Source organism: Eulemur rufifrons, chromosome 10, assembly GCF_041146395.1.
Source record: "Eulemur rufifrons isolate Redbay chromosome 10, OSU_ERuf_1, whole genome shotgun sequence".
Taxonomy (NCBI): Eukaryota; Metazoa; Chordata; class Mammalia; order Primates; family Lemuridae; genus Eulemur; species Eulemur rufifrons.
In genome coordinates, this window is record NC_090992.1 from 18,571,888 (window position 1) to 18,597,090 (window position 25,203).

General features: G+C 38.4%; 1 protein-coding gene across 2 annotated transcripts in view; it reads right to left on the reverse strand.

Annotated features, from left to right (window-relative positions):
• The window catches only part of TENM2 (teneurin transmembrane protein 2), a 1,169,384-nt gene that overhangs the window by 1,009,099 nt on the left and 135,082 nt on the right, over positions 1 to 25,203 (reverse strand). The window lies entirely within an intron of this gene.

Consider the following 25,203-nt stretch of genomic DNA (forward strand, 5'->3'; position numbering starts at 1 on the left):
TCATACACAAAGGTACATTAGACTGAATGAAACTATAATAAAGAAGATAAAATGTAGGTATTCCGATAAATGGTGGTAAAGCAGGAAGACCTATTAATGATCCTCATTGCTGCTAACTATGCATTCTGGGTCAAGGCCAACACAATTAGAAAACTCCATAAATGGTGTTTCTGTGTAGACATTATCACCAAGCAAACCAGTTTGTAGCTATCATCTCAATTACACATATCCATAGTCATATCTAAGCTTCACTGCAGTCATCAGTAAATAAAAGTTCATTCCCATGTCTGTAAGCACAACAGGACTGCATAGAATTGAATCACCCTAATTCACGATTTGAGATTAGTTGATGCAGATAACATTTGCAAATGATCCATGCAAATGGATAGTAAGGCGATACTTATGGGGCCTAGTTTCTAGACTTCCTCCATGTGATTACTAACGCAGTTTCTAGACTTCTGTCATGTGATTACTAACGCTTACACTTTATATCACACATTGTAGAAACGGAAAGCAGGTATCTAGGCTACTCCCAGACTCAACTTTTCCCCAGATGCTCCAGGGCTCCCGTAAGTTCCTCACTCCTTCCCTCCAGCACTCCTCAGATTCGCCAGCTTAAAAATATGGATGAAAGTTGAGGGCCAGCCACGTGGAAAGTGGCAGGATATTGAATAAAGTAGAGTGACAGCGCTCAGGATGGTGGGTGATGAGTCTTAATGACTTGGAAAGCACAAATGTGGAAAAAAAAGAGCCATTATCATAACATAGAAATGAGGATGTACATAGATAGTTCTAGGCCTCTGGGCAGGAGTGACAGCTTGGTGAGCAAGGTGGTAGAGTCCTTCCCCCAAAAAGGTTCTAACAAGGTTAGAACACAACCTCCCAAAATGGTCCCAACATAGAAAAAATCTTATATGAACACATATACATACATACACATGCAACATCCCTATGGGGTTTTCAATTTTTTAACACCAACTCTACTCATGGATTTCAGATGTGCCAGTATGTAAGACATTGTAGGCAACGTTAATACTGCATCATTTTTCCCCCAGAGTTTGCCACTTCATGAAGATATTTTAACTACTTGTCATTGATAATGATTACACACAAGTGACTACTCCTCATTAAAAACTTGGCACTAATACACAAATAATTACTGACACAATTAAGCTTTGACACTGTGCCCATCAAATTCCTTTTGTCCTTGCTATGTATCAGTCCCATATTATTCTTTTTTAAAAAGAGAAAATTATCTGTTTTAATCAGAGCTAAACTCCCTCAAGTTGGTTCACAGTATAAATATAAAGAAATGCTGAATTACTAAAAATAGCCAGTGCTCTACCCAGTATATTATTAGCATTCATAAAGGGGAAATGAAAAAGCAATGTTCAGACATTGAAGGACAGACATCTAATGAAATAAAAAAGAATAATTCAACATGAGAGTCCCAAAATGAGAGAAGTCTGTCATTGGCAATGACTACAAATGAAATGTGGAGATGGTTATTTAAACAATCTATATGTCTGTACTAGCATATAACAGAATATATTATCCACAACCTGTTTAATTTCATTCCCAACTTCTTAGTTGACAAGAGTTATATGTTTGCTAATATAGTCAGTGCATAATTACCCTGGTCAGTATGAATATTTAACAAATGTTGTCAAATAATGATACCCATTTTTCTTTCTAAAATAAAAAATGGTCAAAAAAATGTTAAAGCCCTATGCAATCATTCCCATCAAGAAAGATAATACCATCTACTCTCTTCCAAATATAGTGTAGGCCACATCTGCTATAAGAGAGCTTGAAATATTATCATAGAAATGTTTGGATAATTAGCAATTAATTTCCATTGACTAATATACAATGAAAATAGAGCTGCGTATGCATGAAGCGAATCTCAGCATGTGGTTCTCCTTCCCTCCCAATCACATTTCCACATGGGTAAAATCTGTTTGATACAACTTCGAAAGGCAGTCCGAGTCAACTGAATGAGAAAATGTACAAACTACATTACATAGAAGCTGAAGGGGCACAAAGCAGATAGAACAGATACCCCAATGTAAATATGCAAGAGGGTACTGCTGCTAAGTTCTATATCCCAACTGTGCTCAAGTACCCTCTACAATTCACGTGATTTTTAATGGTAAGTGTATGGTAGAGCCTGCATGATAATTTTAAGTGTTTTTTCTTAGTCTTTATGAAGCCTCGTTGATAATAAATATTTTAACAAGAATTCCCATTGCCCAAATATATATCTTCTCATCTGACGTCACTCAGGCCCTCATCAAACTGATTCCTAAAGAATCAGAAAGCAGAACCCAGGACAGTCATTCTGATTTACGCATACTGCACTCACCCCTACCCTATGTAAGATTCTATACAAAGGTATTTGTTTTACTACAAGACTCCTAAATATTCTCCAACTAAATACAATTTAGCATTATATGAGTCTGGGGGGGAAATCTGAGATTTTATTAATATGACATAATTAGTCACATCTAAGAATGTAAAGAATCGCAAGCTACATAAGGGAGCCATGGTTGAGGGGCAGGTACTAACTGAAGTGTAAAGAAACAAACCAGTTAATAGTTATCAGATAGTGTGTCAAAAGCCAACTCAGCACTGGAATTAGAATTGTGTTCAAATAAGAATTTTGCCACTTTTTAGCTGAGTAACTTTAGACAAATCACTTGACCTCTAGATAAAGAAGTCTCATCATCTGCACAAAACAAAGAGTAAAATCCTTTTCATGATGCCAGTGTTAGAATGAAATGTAAAAATATATGTTAAAATGACTAGCATTTTTCTCTCCAACCAATGATAGTAATACAGAACCAACTGTCAAAAAAGCAAGTAACCATATATCTGAAGTCATTGCAACACTGTTTTGACTTTTCAGTCTTATTTACATTTCTCTAGTCCTGAATCTTTTTTTTTTTTGTATTTATATCTTCTGGTATATGTTCATTTTGTCAGTTTCACTAAATCTTTTGTGGATTATGGAAGTGATAAATTTTATATATATATATATATATAAATTGTACTGAGTATTATAGTAAAATTTTCTTTATAAAAAATAAGCACACAATCATTAATGATTGACTTTTCTTAGAGAAAAGTGTTTCCATTATAATAATATATATGGCAGAAAGGCTCCTAGAATTTATTTTACCACGGTCTTTACAGGTAAACAAGAAAGGGCTTAAGTCCTGAGGTTTATGAATTTGTTTGAAGTTCAGAGTTTTATGTCCTAAACTCTTTTTGACATTTGGTTTTATGCCCAAAATGTGAATCTATCTATCATACAATTTGAGGGAATATAGATCATTAAACAACAGATTTTCACACACACAGGATGTATTCCATAAACCCTTCTTTCAAAACTAAAATGAGGTAGAAGAATTATCCATTTTAATTCTCATCTCCTCCCCCTACGTATCAGTGAAAATGTTGACACATAAGTAGTCTGAGGCAGATTGCATAAAGCAGGAGTGATAAATGAAGAAGAAATGTTCAGGGTCATTGAAATTTGGCCATCGAAGTGTAGTTCTTGGACTATATCTGTGCACTGACTCCCCTTCTCTGACGTTGCTTTATGGCCACGGCAACAGTGACCAAGAAAGTCATACCTTGGTCTTTTCACTGGCTGGGTCTTGCGGGACCTCCACTGTCCTACCCCCATCAGAGAGTAAAATAAAAAAAGAGTGATGGTAACCAGACCTTATGTTAGTGTATGAATCAGCAACTCAGTGTATTTAAAACACAATCACACAGAACATCTCATCAATCTTTCCCAGCAACCATCTAAGATCAGTGAAACAATTGTCATAATCATACCCATTTTATAGATGAAAAAAACTGAGGCTAGATAAAGTTCAATGCCTTGCCTAAGATGAGCATTTCTAAATGACAGACCAGATTTAGAATCTAAGACATTGGTCTGCTATTATAATACTATTTCCAGGCTCTTGCAACCAACCATGTTTAAATAGATGTCAATCATTTCCACAAAGTCATTGAATTCCCTGTCCATTGCTCTAGCTTTGGGTCACTTATGGACTTCCCTAAGAAACTTGTTCTGGGCCCATTTTCAGAATATTCATGAAAATTTTTTTCATTCCATTTTAACTGCTATATCTTGCTCTTAAACAGAAAGATATGCCATTTTATCTACAGCTAGATTCCTCTTTGATTCTTTTTTAGGTAAACATTTGTTTGATTCTTTTCTAAAAAGATTCAAACACTTGTTTGATTGTTTTCTTTGAAAGCAAACATTAGAGATTTGAAGAGACAGTAATGAGGCAGTCTCTGCTGCTGCTTCGCTGTGCCTACCTTTCAAGCAACATTGACTAAATCACTTCATAATCTGACTCTTGAACTAGTTATGCCAGAATTGATAATATAAATATTTTAAGCTGTTAATATAGATAGATTTTTATTTTCTTGACTCTTACCCTTAGAAAATGGATTAGTTGAATTTTCTGGTCAGTTTGCTACCCCATCGAGAAAGCAATGGCATCAAATTTTGAAATGTGAGAATGGCTGATTGGTCTTTAATGAAAGATTCTAATTTATACCAGTTTCTCTGAAAACACATGACTAGTTTCTGTTAATAGCCTAAATGATCACAGTTCCACCAATTAAAGTTAACAAGCCAGTAGCCAGTATAGCTCACATCAAGAAACAAATATATATTACGCACAACTATAAATCTGGACTCAGAAAGGAAAAAGTGATGAAATTAATATGAGCTGCAATTCCTCCTCATTTCCCCTACTCTTGATATGTTCTCAGCTAGATTAAGGTCATTAGTATAGCCATACAGAAAACTCGCAGCTTGAGCCCACTCTCAAGCTATACCAGTACTGGAACTTCTGAGACGCCTGGGGAGATTCCTGAATTTAGAACCTGCCCATATTTTATTTCTTCTTCAAAAGAGGAAGACAGAGAGAGAAATCACCCTCTGTCTCTGCCACGCGATGCTCAAGGAGAAAGTGGCCAGGAGCAAGCCAGGAAGAGGGCCCTCACGGGGAAGCCAATCTGCCATACCTTGGCTCTTGGACTTCCCAGCTTCCAGAGCTATGAGAAATAAATTGTAGTTGTTTAAGTCACCCAGTCTATGGGGTTTTGTTATCGCAGTCCAAATAGACTAATAGAAAACTTAGAGAAACATATGAAGCACCCAACACTCTTGAATAAAAGACACAATATGAAGAAGAGAACTTTTGCCCACTCTGAGATCAGGATCATCAAGAATTTAGCTGGAATTTGATCAAATGGAAGAAGGAGCCTCTGAGGCTACACTTAGCATGCGCCACCCTTGGCCATCGTAGTAGCAGCATCTCCTCCCCATTCTAATGATCTTACAATGAAAAAAGCAATATAGAAGTGAGGAAAAATAGAGGTGGGTCAACATATAATCTAATTAGCTCCATCACAAAGGCATGTCTGAAGAGAAATTTGGGTGAGTGTAAGCAACAAAGCGTAAGTAAGAGGATTTGACAGGGCTGTAGCGTGGAGAATTTCTGAACATTGTGTTCTCCTGTTATTCTTTCCACTGGTTTATTCACAACCAGCACCAATGAACCAACCCCGGCCATTGCCACTACTTCTCATTTATACTATCAGCATCAACGTCTGGGAGGGACTTTGAATTGAAAAGTGGTGGGACTCACTGTCTTGAGGTCCAAGGCTGGGGACTGGAGTGTTAGCAGAAATTTGGCGATCAGTTCGGCCAGTAGTTTCAGTAAGTTTCAGATCACAATGAGGAGAAAGTAAAAATAGAGCCACCGGTCAAAATATAGTAGCCCAATTGGGTTGGTACGCAGATACAGAAAATATTTAAAGAAGTCCATAAAAGACTTCCAGAAAACACATGGTTATGTCAAGCTTTTTAAATATAAAATTCAAGTAATAAATACATTTAAAGGATGATCACCTTGTCTTATTAAATATAGAGCTTAGAAGTTGTCCATATTTGTGTAATATATTAACAAGTGTGGTGGGATATGGGGTTGTATGCTACTTTGTTACCTGTCCCACAAAAAATGGAAAACCCTTATGCATGAGTGTGCTACTGGAAATAAAACCCATGTCTTTACCTTTCTCTTTACGCTACTCTCAATGAGCCAGGGTAGAAAACCAAAATCACTAGACACCTCTGCAAGAATTGTCAAAATACATACCATTTGTTTCTCTTTCTTTTGAGAACCAAGAATATAGGGATTCACAAAAAAAAAAAAAAAAAAAGGAAGAAGAAAGAATTTTGATACTGAGATAGAACAAAATTTTCTATTTATTGGCAAACATTTGCTCTCAGTAACCCTATAATTCTATTGCAAATTTAAAGAATTCTGTTAATAGCTCAGAAATGTTTAGAGGTGCAACTCACTTAATGGTGAAGTATAGTACTGAAATTATTTGATGAAATAAAGTCGTATAGCTTTGCTATTTGAAAAGTCCATGCAAAACTAGGATCAGTGGTGACAGTCATAGAATGAGATTAATAAATAACAACAATAATAAAAACAGAGCTCTAAACCCCAGAAAACCAATTTTGAAACAATTACAGGCAACTATTATGGGGTGCCTCTGAACGGTTTTAGCAAAATTCCCTCAGCACAGCTCTGATGACAATAATGTGCACTGTGTATGCAATTCACTGCACACACTTGAAAATGTACTCTGCTGTATTTTGTATTAATGAACAAGGCTACCGGCTTAATATACCATTGTTAACAATAGAATTGTTCACAAGCGAGAGGGTACAACAATGTTTCCTCTGTGACTTCACATTTAGGAGCGAGGTAATTTTTTGTGTGGGTGTTTTAAAGTCATTACTGAGACCTCTGCGGCTGGCTATTCGAGTTATACCATTATGCTTAAATTCTAGCTACAAAAAGCCTGGAATCAGGAGGGAAAATATGTAGTAAGACACTAATTTCTTTAGCCAAGCTGGTGATGGCTCTAGCCAACAAGATCTGTGTTTGTCCAATAAAACAGTGGGAAAAATGGGTCAAGGAGAGCTGAATAATGGTAAGTCTCTAACTTCTAAATAAAGGAAATATGCAAAATGAACCAGGCCAGACCAAGCTTCAGTATCTAATTCCACTTTGCCTGGCATTTTGTAAATTTTCCACTTGCTGAATGAAATCAACATTCATAACAAACCTCTCATAAAAATAAAACAAGCACTAGAATGTAACAAGTGTATGTTGTAAAAATCTAGTGCTAATAATGAATACCATGAACAATCAACTAGTTAGAGAAGCCATTCACCTCCACTAATTTTTATCTTTTATCCTTTCGACATTTTACTGGATTTTATACATACATGCCAAAAAAATCAAAATTCATTGCCTAAAGTGATGTCTGTCAATAGTGAAAAAGCTGTCCAATATCTGGCTATGAATGAGTCGTTGACCACATCAACTGACAGTTTCTTTTTAAGTTTCATATTAAAATGTTTCTGCTGTTAAACCAATTATTTTTTTCCAAATCAATAACCATTTCTTCTTTTGATTTTAAGAGTCCCAGCTTTGCTGTTGTTGTTTATTGTGAAGTATGTTATTTAAAATAGCAAAGTTGTAACTGTATTTTGTTAAATTAGCACTATTATGTTTGATAATGATTCTATGGGATTCTATGGATAAATATTCTGCAAAACACATTTCTGTGGAGGATCACAGCTTTTTACCTCTGCAATTTGCTGTGAACACAATGTAGAGGTTTTGGAAGCTCTCAAGTTGATGTCACAATAAAAAAAAAAAAAAAAAAAAAACTTTTGAAGTAAAAAAATGTAATTAAAATTTGTTTTTAACTTTTGCTAGTTTTGTGGCCTTAGGAAAATTACTTAATTTCTGGGCCTTGATTTTTCTCTTCTTTTTCTTTTTTTTTTTTTGTTTTTTGAAACAATAAGAGGACATGTTCCACTGAAATATTGGGGAAATTAAATGCCACACATATTATATTGAGATCACAGGGAGAACGGTGAATGTGTTAAGGGAGGCGGGCATATGAAACTAAGACCCTGAAAACCAAATCTAACGGAAAAGAGATTTTGGCTTTAGCGAGTTAGTTTCTTTTTCTTTGTTTTTAAATTCGAGTGCCTTTAAACAAGACACTCACGTGCAAGTTTATCACAGTCCCCTGAATTTCCTATAATTAATACTTGTCAGCAACACACGTTTTCTATCTGTCTAGTTACACAGGGATTTGAGTTTCTACCTTGGGCAGCAAGGCCTACGTGATCAGGACTCTTCTGTTCTGTTCTATCCTATTCTTTTATGGAGTAATCAGGTATGATGAACCAGGCATACATAAACTGCTAAGGGGCAGGACTGAGCAACACTTCTCTGTGAACAAAATCCCATGGCAGACATACCTCACTCAGAGAATGTCCTGGCAGAGCTGGGCAGGGCTGGGCACGTGGCTCCCTGGATCATAAAAGCAGGAGATGAACAAGGATGCATGCATCTGTCTCAGGACTAACCAGGGAACTTCCTCATTCCTTTGTCCCCTTAGCCATTCTATGTCTTTAGCCTTTGTGGTCTCTCTCTCATTCTCCCTCCCGTCTTCCCTTTTTCCTGCCCATTGATCAACCTATCTCTTTGGCCTTGTGCTGTGTCTGCCTCCGAGGCCACATGACTCTGATACCTGTCTCTCTGATTATCTAGCCCTCTCTTCCTTGTTTTTCAATCTGCTAACATTGCCAAGTTCATGCTGGTGCATTAATAAAGGTTTTATGTGATACGCTCAGTGTCCTGGGAGAGCTTCCAGACTTTTTCCACTGAAGTTACCCTAGGCAGAGAGAAGTGAACATATACCCCTGAGGGACCTGGGGGCTTAGCCCAAAGCAGCCCAAAGTGAGGCTGAAAGAGCTTTAAAGTACTATGTTTTGCTTTAAAAATTCATGTGAATTTTATATTCTGTTCCGTAAATATCTCCATATTTGTGTTACTATTAAAATAACATTTTCCCACAATTTATTGAGTAAAATTGATGTTCCTGGAAGATGTGTCATGTTAATCCTGTGATATTTTGTGCATCTTGTTAGACCATTTTCTACCACCCAGGGATTCACATACCTAATGGAAGTGGAGCGGGGAGGACTTCTCCACTCCTGATATTGCCTCCCAAGTGAAGGTGATCTATTAGCATAACACGCCCGGCCATCCCAAGGCCTCTCTCATTTCTTCCCAGAGGAAGGAGGAGGGACTTAATCTGCTTGGCAAATTTAAAAGGAAAAACTACTCAGCCAAACTTCTACGCTTCTCTCTCTCTCTGTCTCTCTCTGTCAAAAGCTTCTCACAAGATGCGCAAATGCTACTGTTTCCTGTTTTTCTAGATGATAACATTTAAATGGGCCTTTCCAAAATGTTGTATGGTGACAGAGGTCAGAATAGGGGTAATCTTTCAGAGGGAGCCTTCTGGGATTCTGGAAAGCTGCTAAATCTAAGTAGCTGTTACATAGGTGAGTACATACATAAAATTTTATGTAGGTGTAAATGATTTTTGACTTAACTTTTTGTGATTTATATATCACTAAAAAAGCAAAACAGCAGCAATAACAACAAAAATTAAAAAAACAAAAAACAAAAACAGAGAGGGGTTTGATACCCCACGGGGGTCCAATTCTGCCTGTGCCTAGGAGAATACATTTTTCCATTTCCATTTTCTAGTATCAGTTTTATTAGTCAAAAAAAAGGTTATATTTTGCTCTCATATTTCTTACCTTCTTTTTCTTTCTCTACTGGTTGAGAACTCTTAAATGCTATTGATCAGTGCTAGCTCTGGAGTGTCTATTAACTAGACTGGGGGTCCCCTAAGGAAGCAGCTGTCTGGCCTGTAACCCTTTCCTACAGGATAGGGTGCAAGGGATGGTGGTCTAGGAGTCCTAATGCAATCTGAGACATAGCCTCAAGTCAAAGCCATAGGCTCCATCAAAGGGATTAAGACATAGGCTCTCAATCAGGAGTGTCAACCTGGACAGAGAGCAAATCCATCACGTAGTCCTACAGCCAGGAAATAACTTTGCCCTATTAGATACTTCAATGAATGTTATTCCCTTCACCTTTTATACTCTGATTTGAGTTTCTGCATTCCTAAGGAAAATAAGTAATTAATGCATTATAAAGAAACTTTTTTCTCAAGAAGAAATAAAAATGTTTGTAACATGGTAAGAGCATTTTCAGGTCTCCAACCCATCAGAGAATGTTTTAACCTAACCACGGTGAGATATTGCTAAGCCAGGAAGCATTTCGTTGTATGTCATTTTAACAGAAAATATTCAACAGAAATTTGGTGACAGGTTACAAAACTACATATAGACGTGGTCAGAGTTCAAGTTATGTTAATTACAGGCTGTCAGTTAGTAAGTAGGAAGTTCAGAATGCAGCAGCTAACCAACACACATGTTAACCTATTCCGCAAGAAGAAAAGCACTTTTTTCAACAGCATTTAACATTTGCTACAAAGCCCTGGAAAAAAGGAAGAGGAAAAGAAACAATTAAAAGATCATTTCAAATGACAAATCTATGTGTCTGAGTAAATAAAACGATAGGACTAACATTTGGAATGTGTAGGATCCCAAGGAGGGTGGCAATGACAATTTATCAGAGACATTGGAGAGACTTTGCTGACTCATGGTCTCTACTAGGACAGTGGTGGAGGGGCCCACATGTGTCTGTAGACAAACAGGACCTGGGTGTGGACCCACCTGGCTCACTCTGGCTGAGTTAGCAGATGCAGGCAGAGCTTTTCAGATTGCCAGTGAAACAGGAATGCCTGTGCCTTTAGGCTTGAGAGCGTGGACTTGGAGGCCATATTATCTTGGTTTCATGTAGGACCTTTAGTGAATAATCTAACCTCTTCGTGTCTCAGTGACCTCACCCATAATGTAAGAATCATAATAGTACTCACTTCACCTCGTGCTGTTGTTTGGGGGATTACAGGGCTTAATAAATATAAAAGCACTTAGAAGAACTAGGTCTGACATAGTCAACAGTATCAGCTACTATTACCTTTGTCCACCCAAACTGAGATGTTTAGGAAATTTCTTCATTAGCAACACCATTTGAAGATAATCAAAGTACACACATGGACCTGTATTTCTATGTCTATAGAAAACCATTAAGTTTTTGTGTCATTCTTTACATAGCGTTACTGTTTATACATTGAGTTCAAATACTAAATTATTAGTTGTGCCTAAGTCATCTAATTGAGTTTATGCTGTTATATTCTTAAAAGATAAATGCAATATGCAAAGATACACATGGAAACTGACATTCGAGAAAATTCAAAGTCCCAAAGATGTCCTTTTACTCCCATATTTCAACTAATTCTTAACCTCCTCCTCCCCAACTACTACCTAGTTATGGAGTATAATTATTCCCCCAGCACCTCACTCCCTTTTATGAAGTCCAGCCACATTAAAACCTGCACAGGATTATTTCCTTGGTGGTGAATATTAGACAATGTGTAATCAAAGGCTTGAGTGTGGTCAGTTTTTCTTACCCAGCTATTCTGTAAATCCTTTGTGGGTAGAGAAAAAAAAATCATTTACTTTTTGTGTCTATGACACAGCCAGAGCTCATTAAGCACTGACAGTTTAACAGTTATCTTAGATAGCTCTATTTTCTTGCATACTTTCTATATCCCAAGCACTGTGCTAAGTATTTTTACATGCATCATCTCTTTTCATACCTATAGCAATTTATTATTCCCATTTGACAGATAAAGGAAACCAAGGCTTAGAAAGCTTAAGTACAAGATCAGTGGAGAGGCTAGGATTCAGACACAGGTTCCTTTCAGCCCAGAGCCTGAGAGTCAATATTCTAAGTTGGTTAATCTAATGCCTTGCTTTATCAGGTATTCTTTTTCTAACTGGCCTCTCCATTTTGCTCTCAAGTTATTGCTTAGTTTAGGGTTTCATCATATCTTGCTCAGGCTACGGTAGTAGCTTGCTAATTATACTCATTGTCTCTCGTATGGCCTGTACAGTACATGAGAATTGGGATCTGGGAGGTATTTTGGAAAGAAAGGGAGGGGAGAGCCAAGGACACCAGCAATAAATTCAGTCAGCTTCTCGGACTAGGCTGCCTGGCCTCCAGCGTGCTCGGTCAGTGTTCCATCATTCCACACATTTCCCAAGAGTCTCCTAAGTTCCAGCCACTTTAGTAGGTTCTAGGGGCACTGAGATCAATTACAGCATAGTTACTGCCCTAAAAACCTCACCATCAAATGACAGGAAAAAATATGAGCAATGAGTGCCTAGGGGAAGGAGTTAGCGAGTTAGAGAAGGCTTTCTTGATTTAAAAAATTCCAGCACAAGGTCTTGAAGAACAGACCAGGACTCACTATCAGAGCCACTAAATAACTCCATTCTGAAGGATGAAACCACTCTTGCAAAGGAAAGGGAATGAACAAAAGACATGGTGGGGTATGTTTGGGTTGTTCATTTTTTCAAGCAGTTTATTTGGTAGCTACCTTGTGCCAGGCAGCACATATGATGCTAACATTACAAAGATGAACATGATATAATCTCTGCTCTGGAAGAGAGTACGGTGCAGGTGGGTGGACAGGCATGCAGGAAGCAAACTGAACAATTACAATGCCAGATGATCAGTGCTATAGAAGTGAACGAACTAACTGACTTTGTAACAGTACAAAGCACAGAGTAGCCAATTCTGGCTGAAGGGATTAGCAAAGGCTTAGGTGAGGTATCTGTGAGAGGGATCTTGGTATCAACTTTCCAAGTGATAGAAAGAATGGTGGCATTGTTTTCAGAAAGGCTACAGGAGACTAGTGGTTCTGAAGTGTGATCTGTGGACCAGCAGCATCAGTATCACCTGTGAACCTGTTAAAAATGTCAACTTCTGAGCCCCATCCTCACTCCAACCAATCAGAAACTATGGGGGGGGGGAGGTAGGATCCAGCCATCTGTGTTTTAACCAGCACTCCTGGACATTTCTGATGCACAATCAAGTTTAAAACTCCCCTGGGTCAGAACATAAAGGAAGGGGCAAGAAATAACCTTCCAGTGTAAACTGGAGTCAGTTCACGGTGGACTTGTAGGCCATGCTGAGAAATGACTTTTTTTAAACCTATTAATACCTTTTAGTTTTTATTAAGGATAGCCCTATACCAAGCATTTTTGCCTGGGTCACTCAATTCCTTGTAAGAGCACTATGTGTTTGCTCATTTAGCACATAAGGAGTTGCAAGCACAAGAAGGCTCTGCAATTTGCCACAGGTTACACAAGTAGTATTTGTACTCAGCATCACATACTGCAACCTTCAGGATTATCACTTCGCTAAAATACCTTCTATGGAGAAAGACCCTCTGCAGTGGGGCCACAGGGTGAGGGGGTTGAGACATTGGAGGCTTTGAAGTAGACCCATGGTCCTATTAGTGTTTTAGGGAGCTCCTCCAGGCCATGGCTGGAAGGATCCCCTGGATATCATTAGTATTTTGATGGCAAGGTCAACTGCCAAAAAGGTGCCTCATGGAGGAGTTTGGGATATTTCATTGCTTTGTTGAACAAAAAAGCACTAAAATGAAAATTTTAATGTGTTCACACCACCCAGCATTTCACAGTATTAATGCTAGTGAACATCAGCTCTGAGACCAGAGGCTCATTAAAGTAATTATTCATTAGTGGCTTTTTTTTCTTTTCCCTTTTTTTTTTTAAGGTTGTATTCTAAAGGCAGGCCTTTCTTTTTCAAGACCATTACTTTTCAACCCATTTAATGTTTCCTTGTAGGGTCACGATGTTAATTTTAAGGTTATGCTTTAATGGCTTTCTAAATGACACTTTCATTGTAGTAAAATGAATGCATCAAGTCACTCTTGCAGGTGGAGATGTACTATTGACTCATAGTTAGAAGGGTATGAAAATTTCCAAACTATTAATTTGAAAGTGTATTAATAACCTGCATATTTAAAGAAAGTGAATAAAAGCAGTGCTGTTTTCACCAAAGCTATTAGTGTTGGGAAAGCTGCATCTAAATTGCTTTTTGGATCCCCTATAGACAATGGCTTTTGCTCATTTTGAAACCCCTTAATTCTCACTGAGAGCTTAGTTTTTAAAAGGGACAGTTTTTATAGAAGTTACAGATTGGGGAAATATTTCTGCTTCTGCTAAACTAACCAAATTCTTATTTTTGGCCCAAATCAAAATTATTCATCTTTCCTGGCCAAAGATGCCTTTCTGTTGGCCTCATGGGACCCTGCTTGGGCAGCCTTAGGTCCTAGTGTAGTTTTCAAGTAGGTATCAAGGCAGGTAAAAAAAAAAAATGTACCTGTGAATTGACTTCTATATCTAAAAATCTGTGGTTCCACTACAAAGGCACTGATTTTAGAGATTGTCAAAATAACTGTGCATAAAAATATCTGAAAATATTAATAACACAATCTGAAGCCAAACCATTCACAGAAGTTGATCTTATGAACCTAGTTAGTAAACCCAACAACCCAGGAAACTGGGGCTGCATAAATCTTCCTTAAATGTACACTGATGACTTAAAATGATAATCCTTAAAGTTTTCCTTGATAAAATTTTTAAGATAAAATAAAACAGATCTGGTTTAGCTTACAATTTTTTAAAAATCATAATTTGAAAACATTCCAAGAAATTCTATAAGATGACATCATTACAGTTGTGTTTATTTTTATCATTAATGACTATGCCATCAGCATTCTTGCTATTAGAAATAAATGTGTTTCCTTTTGTTTGTTTTTCCTCATTTATAATTCTTCCATCTAAAATAGAAAAGGAGGTTTAGGAATCAGGGAAACATATACCAGGTGTTTTTTCTAGTTTTATTTAGATTATTTATCATCAAGGTGAAATTAACATCAAGGGCATTTAAAGGGACAAAAGACGTCACAAAAGGTCAAGCTAAAGGAAATTTGTGAACATACAGAGGACACCCTAACCATTTGCCAAGAAATGGGGAAGAATTTTGAAGCGAGGGAGGGAAGATGTAGGATAAGTTTAGTGCCAGCTGGTAGAGACACCTCCTTCCTCCCCAGTGGCTGCCTCCCTGAAATATGCCCAATCATCTATTCATATCTCCCCTCCCCAAGCCCACGCTCACATCCTCATATCTATGTCCTGGTTTGCCTTATTTTAGGAATGGCTCAAGTTCTTATATCTATAGAAGTTTGAATTCCCAGCTCCTCTGAATATCTGAATGACATTTTGAAGGTTGCTTCAATCCCAATGAAACATAGCACCTGTTATCTTTCCTTAAAGTCATGAAAAATCTGTGGACATCTAAGAAAAAATACAGATTAGGATGAAATAAAACTTTTTGATGCAGAGCTTCCCTTTTTGTGCACAGACGTTTAATAAGAAATATATTCTATCCCAAGAACTCTTCCTGAAGTGGTTGAGAGAAAGTATTCTAGAGCCAGACTGATTGAATCCTGCTCTGTCACTAGCTGTGTGACCTGGGGTAAGTAACTTAATCTTGCTGAACCACTTTGTTTACCGTAAGTGGAGTTAACAATCGCTACTCGAATAAATCTTATAAGAATTGATTTAGAAGTCATGTACAAAGGACCTAGGGAAGTGTCTAGTACAGTTTCACCTAACCCATGTTAATTGTCTCCCAAAAGTACAAGGCAAGCAAGCTGTGTACTGAGTATTTATAGTCATTGATGAATATTTCTCTATATGTGTGTATACAAACAATACGTATACAGTATTGAATCGGCTTAAGAGAAATCAGAGGATATGGCCGCTAACTCCCAGAAATGTACAAGGGCAAAGAGCTGTACAAAACCATTTTGTTAAATAGGCTCTGTAATGGTCTATCAGAATCAAGCAGATTCAGCGTCTCCTCTTGACACGTACACAGCATCAAAGGTACAATTCTGCTCAAACTCACTCCTCAGCAAGTCTTGCCTGAAACTTACGCTCCCTCAGTTCTTCCTGGTACAGGCCATGATGGCCCCCCCATTCTGGTGTTTATAGAATGCATGGGGTTTCTAATTGTGTAACTTATCTGAATAATCACTTGCTTCCTCAATAGGCTGTAAGACCCTGTGAGAGCAGAGGCTCTGAAATTTTTCTCTTTTCAATAACATTTGGTCTTTGGGCATCTCCTTGCCATACACTCCTCCCCAGGTACCTTCTCTATCGGCATCCTGGACAGTGGCAGTTGTTCTTACACCTTATCACACGTCAGAATCATGCAGAGGGCTTGTTTAAACAGTTTGCTGGATTTCAACACCTGAGTGTCTTATTTGACCTCAAAGAATTTGCATTTCTAACAATTTCCTAGGTGATGCCATCACTGTTGTTCCAGAACCACACTTCACACTGTCCTAGAAGCTGTACAGATATCTAGTTCCACTGTGGGGAAGTACCATATAATTTTCAAAGTACCACCAGCCAGTTTTAACCCAACTCTGATGCCTATAATGAAATCTCAACATTTGAAGCACCACCTCATCACTATAGGGTGCTGCTGCTGCTTCTCTTACATTTACCCATCTTAAATTTTACAAATAATTTAAATAATAACAACACTAGAAGTTATATTTTTAGCCAGTGGAGAAGCCAACCATTTATTGAACACGATTGCCAAGGCCCCTGACTTTGGTGACTCTCTCATCTGCATGGTGTACACATACCCCCACCTTACCAGATTACAAAGTCCCCAGGATAGCAGAGGAAACTTTATAGCTCTCATAGCATCCAGCACAGTGCTTTTTTTATAACAGATAGTCAGGAAAGTTTTACCAAAGGAAGGAGTGAATGGTATACTGGAAAGTAAAAGTAAAGAAATGATCATTTTTATAAGATTTCTACAACCCACACAAGAATATTACATGGGAGGCAACAATTCCACAGAGACATGTGTATTGAATGTCTATAATGGGCAAGGTTTTATATAAAGTCATATTTTATATCAAGTTTGACCTGTAGTCTAGGAGAGGAAGTAAGGCAAGTACCTAAATAATTATATCCCAAGATGGACATAAAATAAAACAATACAGGCAAATTGCTATGGGAGTCACAGCTTAACATTAGGGAGATAGACCCACAATAGTACATTGCAAAATCTCCTTCTGTCTTTATGAAAACTTTTTTGGTTTTGTTTTTATTTCTTAGAATCCTAGAATTATGAAGATGAGAGGTACCCTTAAAAATAACTTTTACCTAACCCTTTCTTTTATGGATAAGGAATCTGAAATCCTGTAAGAAGTAAAGCGCCCGAGATCACTCAGTGAATCTTCCTAGAAAACCCACAGCATTTGACTGCAATAAAAGTGGTAGCATATGAAGCTATTTCCCAGATAGATACTACTGGTCAGTGTTACATATGGAGGCCCAGAAATACTTATTTATATTGAATGATTAAAAATTTAAAATATACTTTTACTAATTCAAGGCTCAAACAAGATTTAGAGTTACATGATCTTTAAAGATCTACCTTTTTCAATGAAATTAGAAAAATCATTATTGACATTAAAAGCTCTGCAAGGTGGTATAACTTATTCTCGATATAAATACAATTTTTCTTTTTTCTTTTCCTGTACTTTTGGCAGAATCATTTCCTTTCTGCATATACCTGCATATACTTTTATATAGAAAGCAGAATTTAAGATGCATTTATCTACTTTTGAGGAAGAAAAAGTTGCCCTGGAAGATTATGAAAGGCAATATTTTTGGAGCATAGTGAAATAGATATATATTTAAAGTGGAATACGAGGCATCCCTTTACACTGGGTCTTCCAAAGCATATCCAACCCCATTCTGTACAACAGAGGATAAACTGCAAAAGGATGTGAGGGTCCATGTCCACTTATTTTGGATTCCTCCCTTACTGAGTCATATCGCTAGCTTATCACAACTTGAAACTGGTCTTTAAGATCATGGTCAAGAAGAGAGAGGAAAAATCAACCAGAATCTGACCTGTTCATAGAAAAGATATGGTAGTGGACAAAAGACTCAAATCAAAAATACAAATATTTTTTGTGAAGCAGAAGAAGAAATGATTCTGTAGATGATAATTGTATTTTTCCTGCCATTCATTTCTTTTCCAAATATTACTTTGCACATCAATATAAATTTGTGAATTTGTCTTGTCAAGAAACATTCCAGATATAGCTCACACCTTCATAGATACACGTCAGAAATGCCCTTTGAGGTCCATGAAGTCCTGTATAACATGGACCCACCTTTTGGGATGAGAGCTGACTCTGGAGGTAAGCAAATTTTAATGATTTGGGGGGCACAGAAAGTCCTTGACTCCCCTCAGATGTATTACTTTCAATTAGCTACAAGGCTGACCTCCAAGTCTACTTGGCTTCCTAATTCTGCCATTAGTCATTCCTTTGAGTTGGGTATTAACCATCAGAGGTCACCATTAAAATGTACACATGCTATGTGGAAGGGGAGTGTGGCCCGTTAACATCCATTTACACATTTACCTGGATTTATTAGGCTCATAAGCTGTCACTTGAGAGCACAGCCTACAAGAAACAGAATGCACTGAACGGGTAAGTCAGCCTGGGAAGGGTGAGAGTCGGGGAGAGAGGGAGGGAAGGAAAAGGACAACGGAGTTAATGGAATATATGCAAATATCAAAGGGGGCAGCCTGCAACTTGGCCACCAGAAACCTTAGCAGGAAATATTTAGGAACAAATTGGCAAATAAAATAAATTTGAACAAGCTCAGCATACTGCTTGAACATATGACTCCTGAAAGGTTTGCTTTATTTTATTTGTTACTTGTAATTATCGAGGTAAACACCCAACTTGGGACCTTAGGACACCCAAATCAAGATTCTAAGGCTGCTTCCCCACAGTTTGTGTTTTGCCCATGGATCTATTTGTAAATTAAGGTGTGTGCAATGTATCCATTAGATTGGATGCAAGACTACGGGCAGAAATCTGAAATCAAATAATTTAATCTCTGTGCCTCATTTTATCCATCTGGAAAAAAAAAAAAAAAAAACCAGCTATAGCTATTTCCTACCAATTCTCACAGGGTTGGTACAAGATTTAAATGAGCTTCGCAATCTTTTTTGAGATTCTCTAGAAGCTGCTTGCAATATATCAAAGTATTTAAACTGTGTTCCCCATTGTATAAATTCAAAGTACTTGTCAGCACCCCATGAATGTTTTACTAAGGTCACTCGAAGGAAACACACTTATTCCAGGTTTCTATTTTCCACTCTAATCTATATAGAGCAAAGTTTTTGATCCTATCAGCTGTTTGATCTTGGCAGTTATAATCAAGGAGTTTCCTATAAAAAGAAAGAAAGGGCTATGTACTCGTAGAGACTTTCAAAAGCACTGCACTAAGAACCTGGGGACTGAGGTTCTAGCCCCCTCACTTTTCGACTGCCTGGGGCCACTGAGCAAGACCCTAAGACTCCCTTCCCTGTGAGATGGGGAAACATCATTTGGCCGGTGCCCAACTCTCCCATCTTCTCAGGCACCGCGGTGCCTCTCTCTCACGGTGCCCTTGCCCTGCAGGCCTTCTTTCTGTTCCTCAAACATTCAAGCTACTTTTAGCTCTAGGGTCTTTACACCTGCTATTCACGCAGTCTGGTGCATTTCTCTGTCAGATCTTGGCCTCGCTGGCTCTTTCTTCTCATTCGAGTTCAGCTAAAACGTCCTGTTTTCTGAGGTGACTCTCCTGACTGGACACCCCACTGCCAGGTTTTATTTGTTTCAGATCACCACACCCTGCTTTTATTGCGTTCATAATCTTCAACCGCTTTCTCTTATTATCTTACTTATCCGTGTCGTTCGGGCCCACCTCCCACTGGAATATGATCTCGGGAAAGCAGGGGACTTGTGTGCACGGTTAAAAGCTAAACATTTAGCACTAAAGACAAAAACATACCAAAATGTGAGATCTGGACACATACGTCCTCTAGGCAAATATTTCTTGAAGAAATGAATGAAGTAGCTTGGCACTGACAGCCAAGTGGTATGGTTTTCTTTGCAGCCATGCCCCTAACTAAATCTGTGACTTCAGTCAAGTCCATTAACATTATGGCTTTGGATTCTTTACCCTAGAAATGGATCTGTGAGGCATAAGTGCTTCAGCTCTGCCCTGCTGCACCCACAACCGGCATCTTTAGTGGATCTCGTCACTCCTTCCCACAGAGCCAGATGGGCCTCATGTTCTTTGTCCACACAGCTCTCCAGGAAGCCACTATTAAGAGTTTGTGGATGACATTGGAAATAAACACTCTTCTGCCTCCATTTTATTAGATGATCTCTAATGATGCTTTTAGGGTCTGCTCAAATATCTATGACTTAAGACAAGGGCCGAAGGAAATCATACATTAAAATCCCTTCTATTTCTGGATCTATGTCAAAAGTAGTATGTTTAAAACTCTCTCAAGTCAAATCCAAAGTGCCCAAACATTAGGTCCACGCACCAGACCTAGAGAGGGGGCAGCAAGAGGTACCACCGAGAAATCTAAGTGTACAAGGTCGTAGGATGGCAGGGATGTGTCAGAAAGACAATTCCTGACGACTACGTACTGATTTTCCTCCTCTTCTGAATTTCTGTAAAAGTCACATGAGACTTTCCAACATTTTGAAGAAGAGTCAACTTCACTTTCCTGCCTTTTCCTCAATTCAAATCCTGTTTAGGAATCACAGCCAGTGGGACTTTGTTGGAGTCCAGCTGGTAAGAATTTCCACACTCATCTCCAACCCACCGCGTCCCCACGGTGTCCTCCCTGTTTCAAGCCTCATCATCTCTCAGTGGAGCTTTTCCAACTTGGCCTTTTAGCCTTTCTAGTTTGGCCTTCTCCCAACTCTGCTGCCACCCAACACAAGACTGCAGTTTGTAAAATAAAATTCCTACCTTTCCATCCGTATCACTCCCCTGCTGAAAATCTTTCAATGACTTCCTTTCTCTAATACCTCAGTCTGCAGAATCCTTCCTCACCTGGGCATCTGTGGCCTTCACCTTCCTCCTCACCATCCTGCCTGCCCTACCTTCCCTCCAGGCCCACTTCTCCTTCTCTGTGTTCTGTGTCATCTGTCCCATCCTAGTTGCTTTGGCTGGTGTGGCTCCACCTCCGAGGCTTGAATCACTCATTACTTCCCCTGAAGATCTTCTCTATCTCCAAGTCCATGCCCAGGTTGGGATGGGAGTTCCTCGATGCAAATATATCACACTGACTCTATACTTATCCCATCACTTGTTACATTATATTTTAATTATATTTCACTTTCCCTCTTCCACCAGAGTTCTTAGAGAACAGAAGTGCTTACTGTTATCTCTGCTTCCTCCATGGCTAGCACAGTGGCCTCCACAAAGCAGGTTGCTATGGTTTAAATGTGACCCCTCCAAAATTCACGAGTTGAAACTTAATGGCCAATGTGATGGTATTAAGAGATGGAGCCTTTAAGAGGTGATTAGTCCTGAGGGCTCCTCCCTTCATGAATAGGATTAAGACCCTTACAAAAGAACATCTTTCCGTGCTTTCCTTACCGCCTTCTGCCACGTGAGGACACAGCATTCCCCCCCTCCAGAAGGTGCAGCCCTCACCACACAACCAAACTGGCTGGCACTTGATCTTGGACTTCCCAGCCTCTAGAACTATGACAAATAAAGTTCTGCTCTTTATAAATTATCTAATCTCAGGAGTTTTGTTGTAGCAGCATAAAATGGACCAAGACACAGGTGTTTAATAAATACACACTGCTAGTAAATTTTTAGAATGTGACCTAGTCCCTGCTTTGAGGATCTGCCCATTTCTGAACCTTTTCTTTCCTATTGTATGAAATAGCCAATGCCTCGCAGAGTGTCCACTATATATTATATACTTAGCATGAATTGTGTGTGTGTGATTTTTATTATAAAACACTTCCATAGTTATTTGGCAAGCACTTCTGTACATACTTTAAAGAACCATTGGCTAATTTTTATCTTTGTTTGAAATAGGTATTGTTAATATCCTCATTTTATAGAAGAAAAGACTGAGGCCGAAAGGGACCAAGTAACTTGCCTTGGGTGACACAGTCAGCAGGGGCTGGAATGGAGGCATGGCCCAGTGTACTCTTGGAATGGATGCGCATGCACCTATACACAGGATCAAATCACGGGTAACCCCCCCCCCGATTATTTTATTAGGTAGAACCAATTATTAGAACTAGCCAACTGCTTGTAAGCTCTGTCTACCTTCACAACAAGACTTGCTTTTCTTATAATACTATCTCCTAGTCCTTCTTCAGAATAAAGAGAAAAGGATGTGAAGTCCCCGGGAAAGGCTGGGAGGGGCAAAACAAAATATGCAGACCTCTATATTGCCCTTGCTAGGTGCCACCTGCTCCCTCCTCTGCTCCTCACTTGTGATATATTGGCACATAAGCAGCACTGATAGTCATGAGAAAAATTACAGTCATCAAGGTTATCTCCCCAAGAAGCAACTCTCTTTCTTTATTAATATGCTTCGGATTGTTGCAACACTACAAAGCCAAAAATAAGTTTTCTTTGATCAATAAATTGTAGGCTGAGAAAGAAAATACTAATTTTCCATTTCTTTGAGACCCAGCACTAATATATAACAGAGCTTTCCAAAAGGGTTCTCAGAAACCTGATATAGAATTATCTGAAATTACACTTGACTATCCCTACGAGATCATTCTGTTCTCTGCCACTTTAGAGGGGTGTCTTCTGGACTTGGCAGGCATTTTTTATAGAAATCTTTGTGTACAGATATATTTTTCTATTTCAGTGCAAGCTGGGTAAAGAAAGCATAATACATCTCTAAGTCAGTTTCTAAGAGAAAGATTGTTGAACTCTCTCTCTCCTCTGTCAGTTTTGGGCTTCAAAACATGCCTCTTTCACCTCCGAGTAGAACTTCATTTTAAATCCAATATAAAAAGGAATATCAGGCTTTGCTTTCCATGCAAAAAAAATGTATATAATTTCAAATAGTTTATAAACTAGAACAATGCTATGAATAAATATGAATAGTCATGATAAAATAATAGCAACTGTACTAGAGGCACATTTAATCATATAAAAGAAAATATATTTTTAAATCAAAGAAGCAGAGTTGGTTAGTAAAAAGAGAACTAAATGGACACTGGGATTAGAGTTGTGACGCTAATTTTGCCAAGGGTTTGGGTGACTCATTTAACTTCTTGAAGCTTCCTTAGTTGCCTAACCTCTAAAACAATGCTGTCAATCAGGGGTGATTTTGTCCCCATGGGGACATTTGGAAATTTTGGACACATTTTCACAAATGAGTCAGGGAGTGGCGGGGGGGGGGTGCTACTAGCATCAAGTGGGTAGAGGCCAAGGATGCAGCCAAACATTCTACAAGCCCTGGGACAGGCACCCCAACAACAAAGAATTATCTGGCCCAAATTGGTAATAATATTGATGTTGAGAAAACCTGCTTTACAATAAGCAAATGGTGCCCTGTAAAGGGTCTGTCATCTCTGTGATCCTAAGAGGTATGATCCAAACACCAGGTCCACTCCTTTCTAATTTCCACAAGCATCAGGGATTTGTGCTTTTCTTATGTTTCCCTCTATGTTTTTAAGTTTAGGCTTCTTAACCCCTATGAAGGAAGATCACGGAGATAAGCCTGAAAAGGGCAAGAAGTTAACCATTTAACAGATATGTATTGAGAGTTTTCAATGTTCTGATCATTTTTCAAAGATACTGCCATGAAGAACTGACACAGCCCTTAGCAGGGTTCCTGAGACCCAATCCACAATATCTTTAAAATAAATTTTTGGATTCAGTGGGTTAAATTCTTCAGGTACCATGAATTGCATACGGAATAAGGGAAACTGATTCACCACCGTGCATACTCACAATGGTTAATCACAGAAAACATGCTGGTGGCAAACTTTAAATTCTTAGTAATTTCAGAGACAAGATAGCCTGAGCATTTGTTTTCACAGACACATGTTGTGAAATTAATTACAATACAGTAAAGTCTTATAAAGTCAGGCTAATTGAAAGGCCAGGCGAGTGGAAAGAAATTTTTGAATTATAAAATATCTGAAGGAAACAGTTTTGTGCTATTTTACATTCCCAAAGCATACTTTTCACTAAATCTTTACATCAGTACCAAAATAAGTGTGCAATGCTTATTTTTTTTACCCACATCATAAGTGAGGAAATTGAGGTTCAGAGATAGGATACCTTGAGCCAAGCTACCCAAAGGTTGGAGTGAAGGACTACTTTAATGAATCTATGCAAATGATTTGTAGCCATTGCACCAAAGCACCAGCTCAAGTAATGGTCCCATGGCAGTCACGTCTCCCACTGCAGGGCGCAATATCCTAGCTGCTGTTTCTCTGGACCTAATACATTCACACAGAATCCTTGCTTCTGGAATGTTCCCAGCCAACGATTATGCAGGCCTCTTCCTGTGGGACGTGGGATTCCTCCAACAGATAACTTTGGCTGGAGGACTCTGCAACAGCCTGGCCCAGACGTTCTTGGAACTGTGCTACAGTCTGAGACTTCCTACTTAATCTGTCTTCCTTCCTCTCCTTCTGTCACAGGTGACAGACCTACATTATGGTCTGAAAGCTTCCCTTGCTGCTCCTGCTTTCATCTGTTTATCCTTCAAAGGCATGTCCCCTTTCTGAATCTCTTGTGTGTATAGTACCATCTTGGCATTTACATCTCAAAGGGTTTGAACTAACCTAGGCCTTTCCTGCCGGAGGCAGTAATAAGCATTCTCAGAGAGCCTACCATGTGCTAGGCAGTGTGCTAATTATAAGGATCTCATTTAATTCTCTCATCACCCCTATTAAGCGTGCATGTATTATTATTCCAATCCCAAGATCTCACAGTCGTTTCTTGGCAAACCTAGGCTTTAAACCTGGGTGGTCTGTTACTGTGGACCCAAGTTCTCCAAACTGCTACTCTATATTGCCCTAACCAATTTTATGTATATTAAAGGTAAACATTACTAGCAAAGCCTATTTAAATTCATTTCCCAATTAAATTTTTTTTCAACATTGCTTATGCTATTTTTTCTTACACTATAATTTCTTTTCTATTTTTAAACTTATTTTTAGATTCCCAAATAATACATGGACGTGTTCTTATTGTAACAGAATCAAACAATACAGAGGCAGGAATACTATTTATAACCAACTAACTACTGACCATAGTTTTTGAGGAGGTGAATTTCAATGAGTAGTTCCCTAATTGAATTATTTTTTTATTCCAAA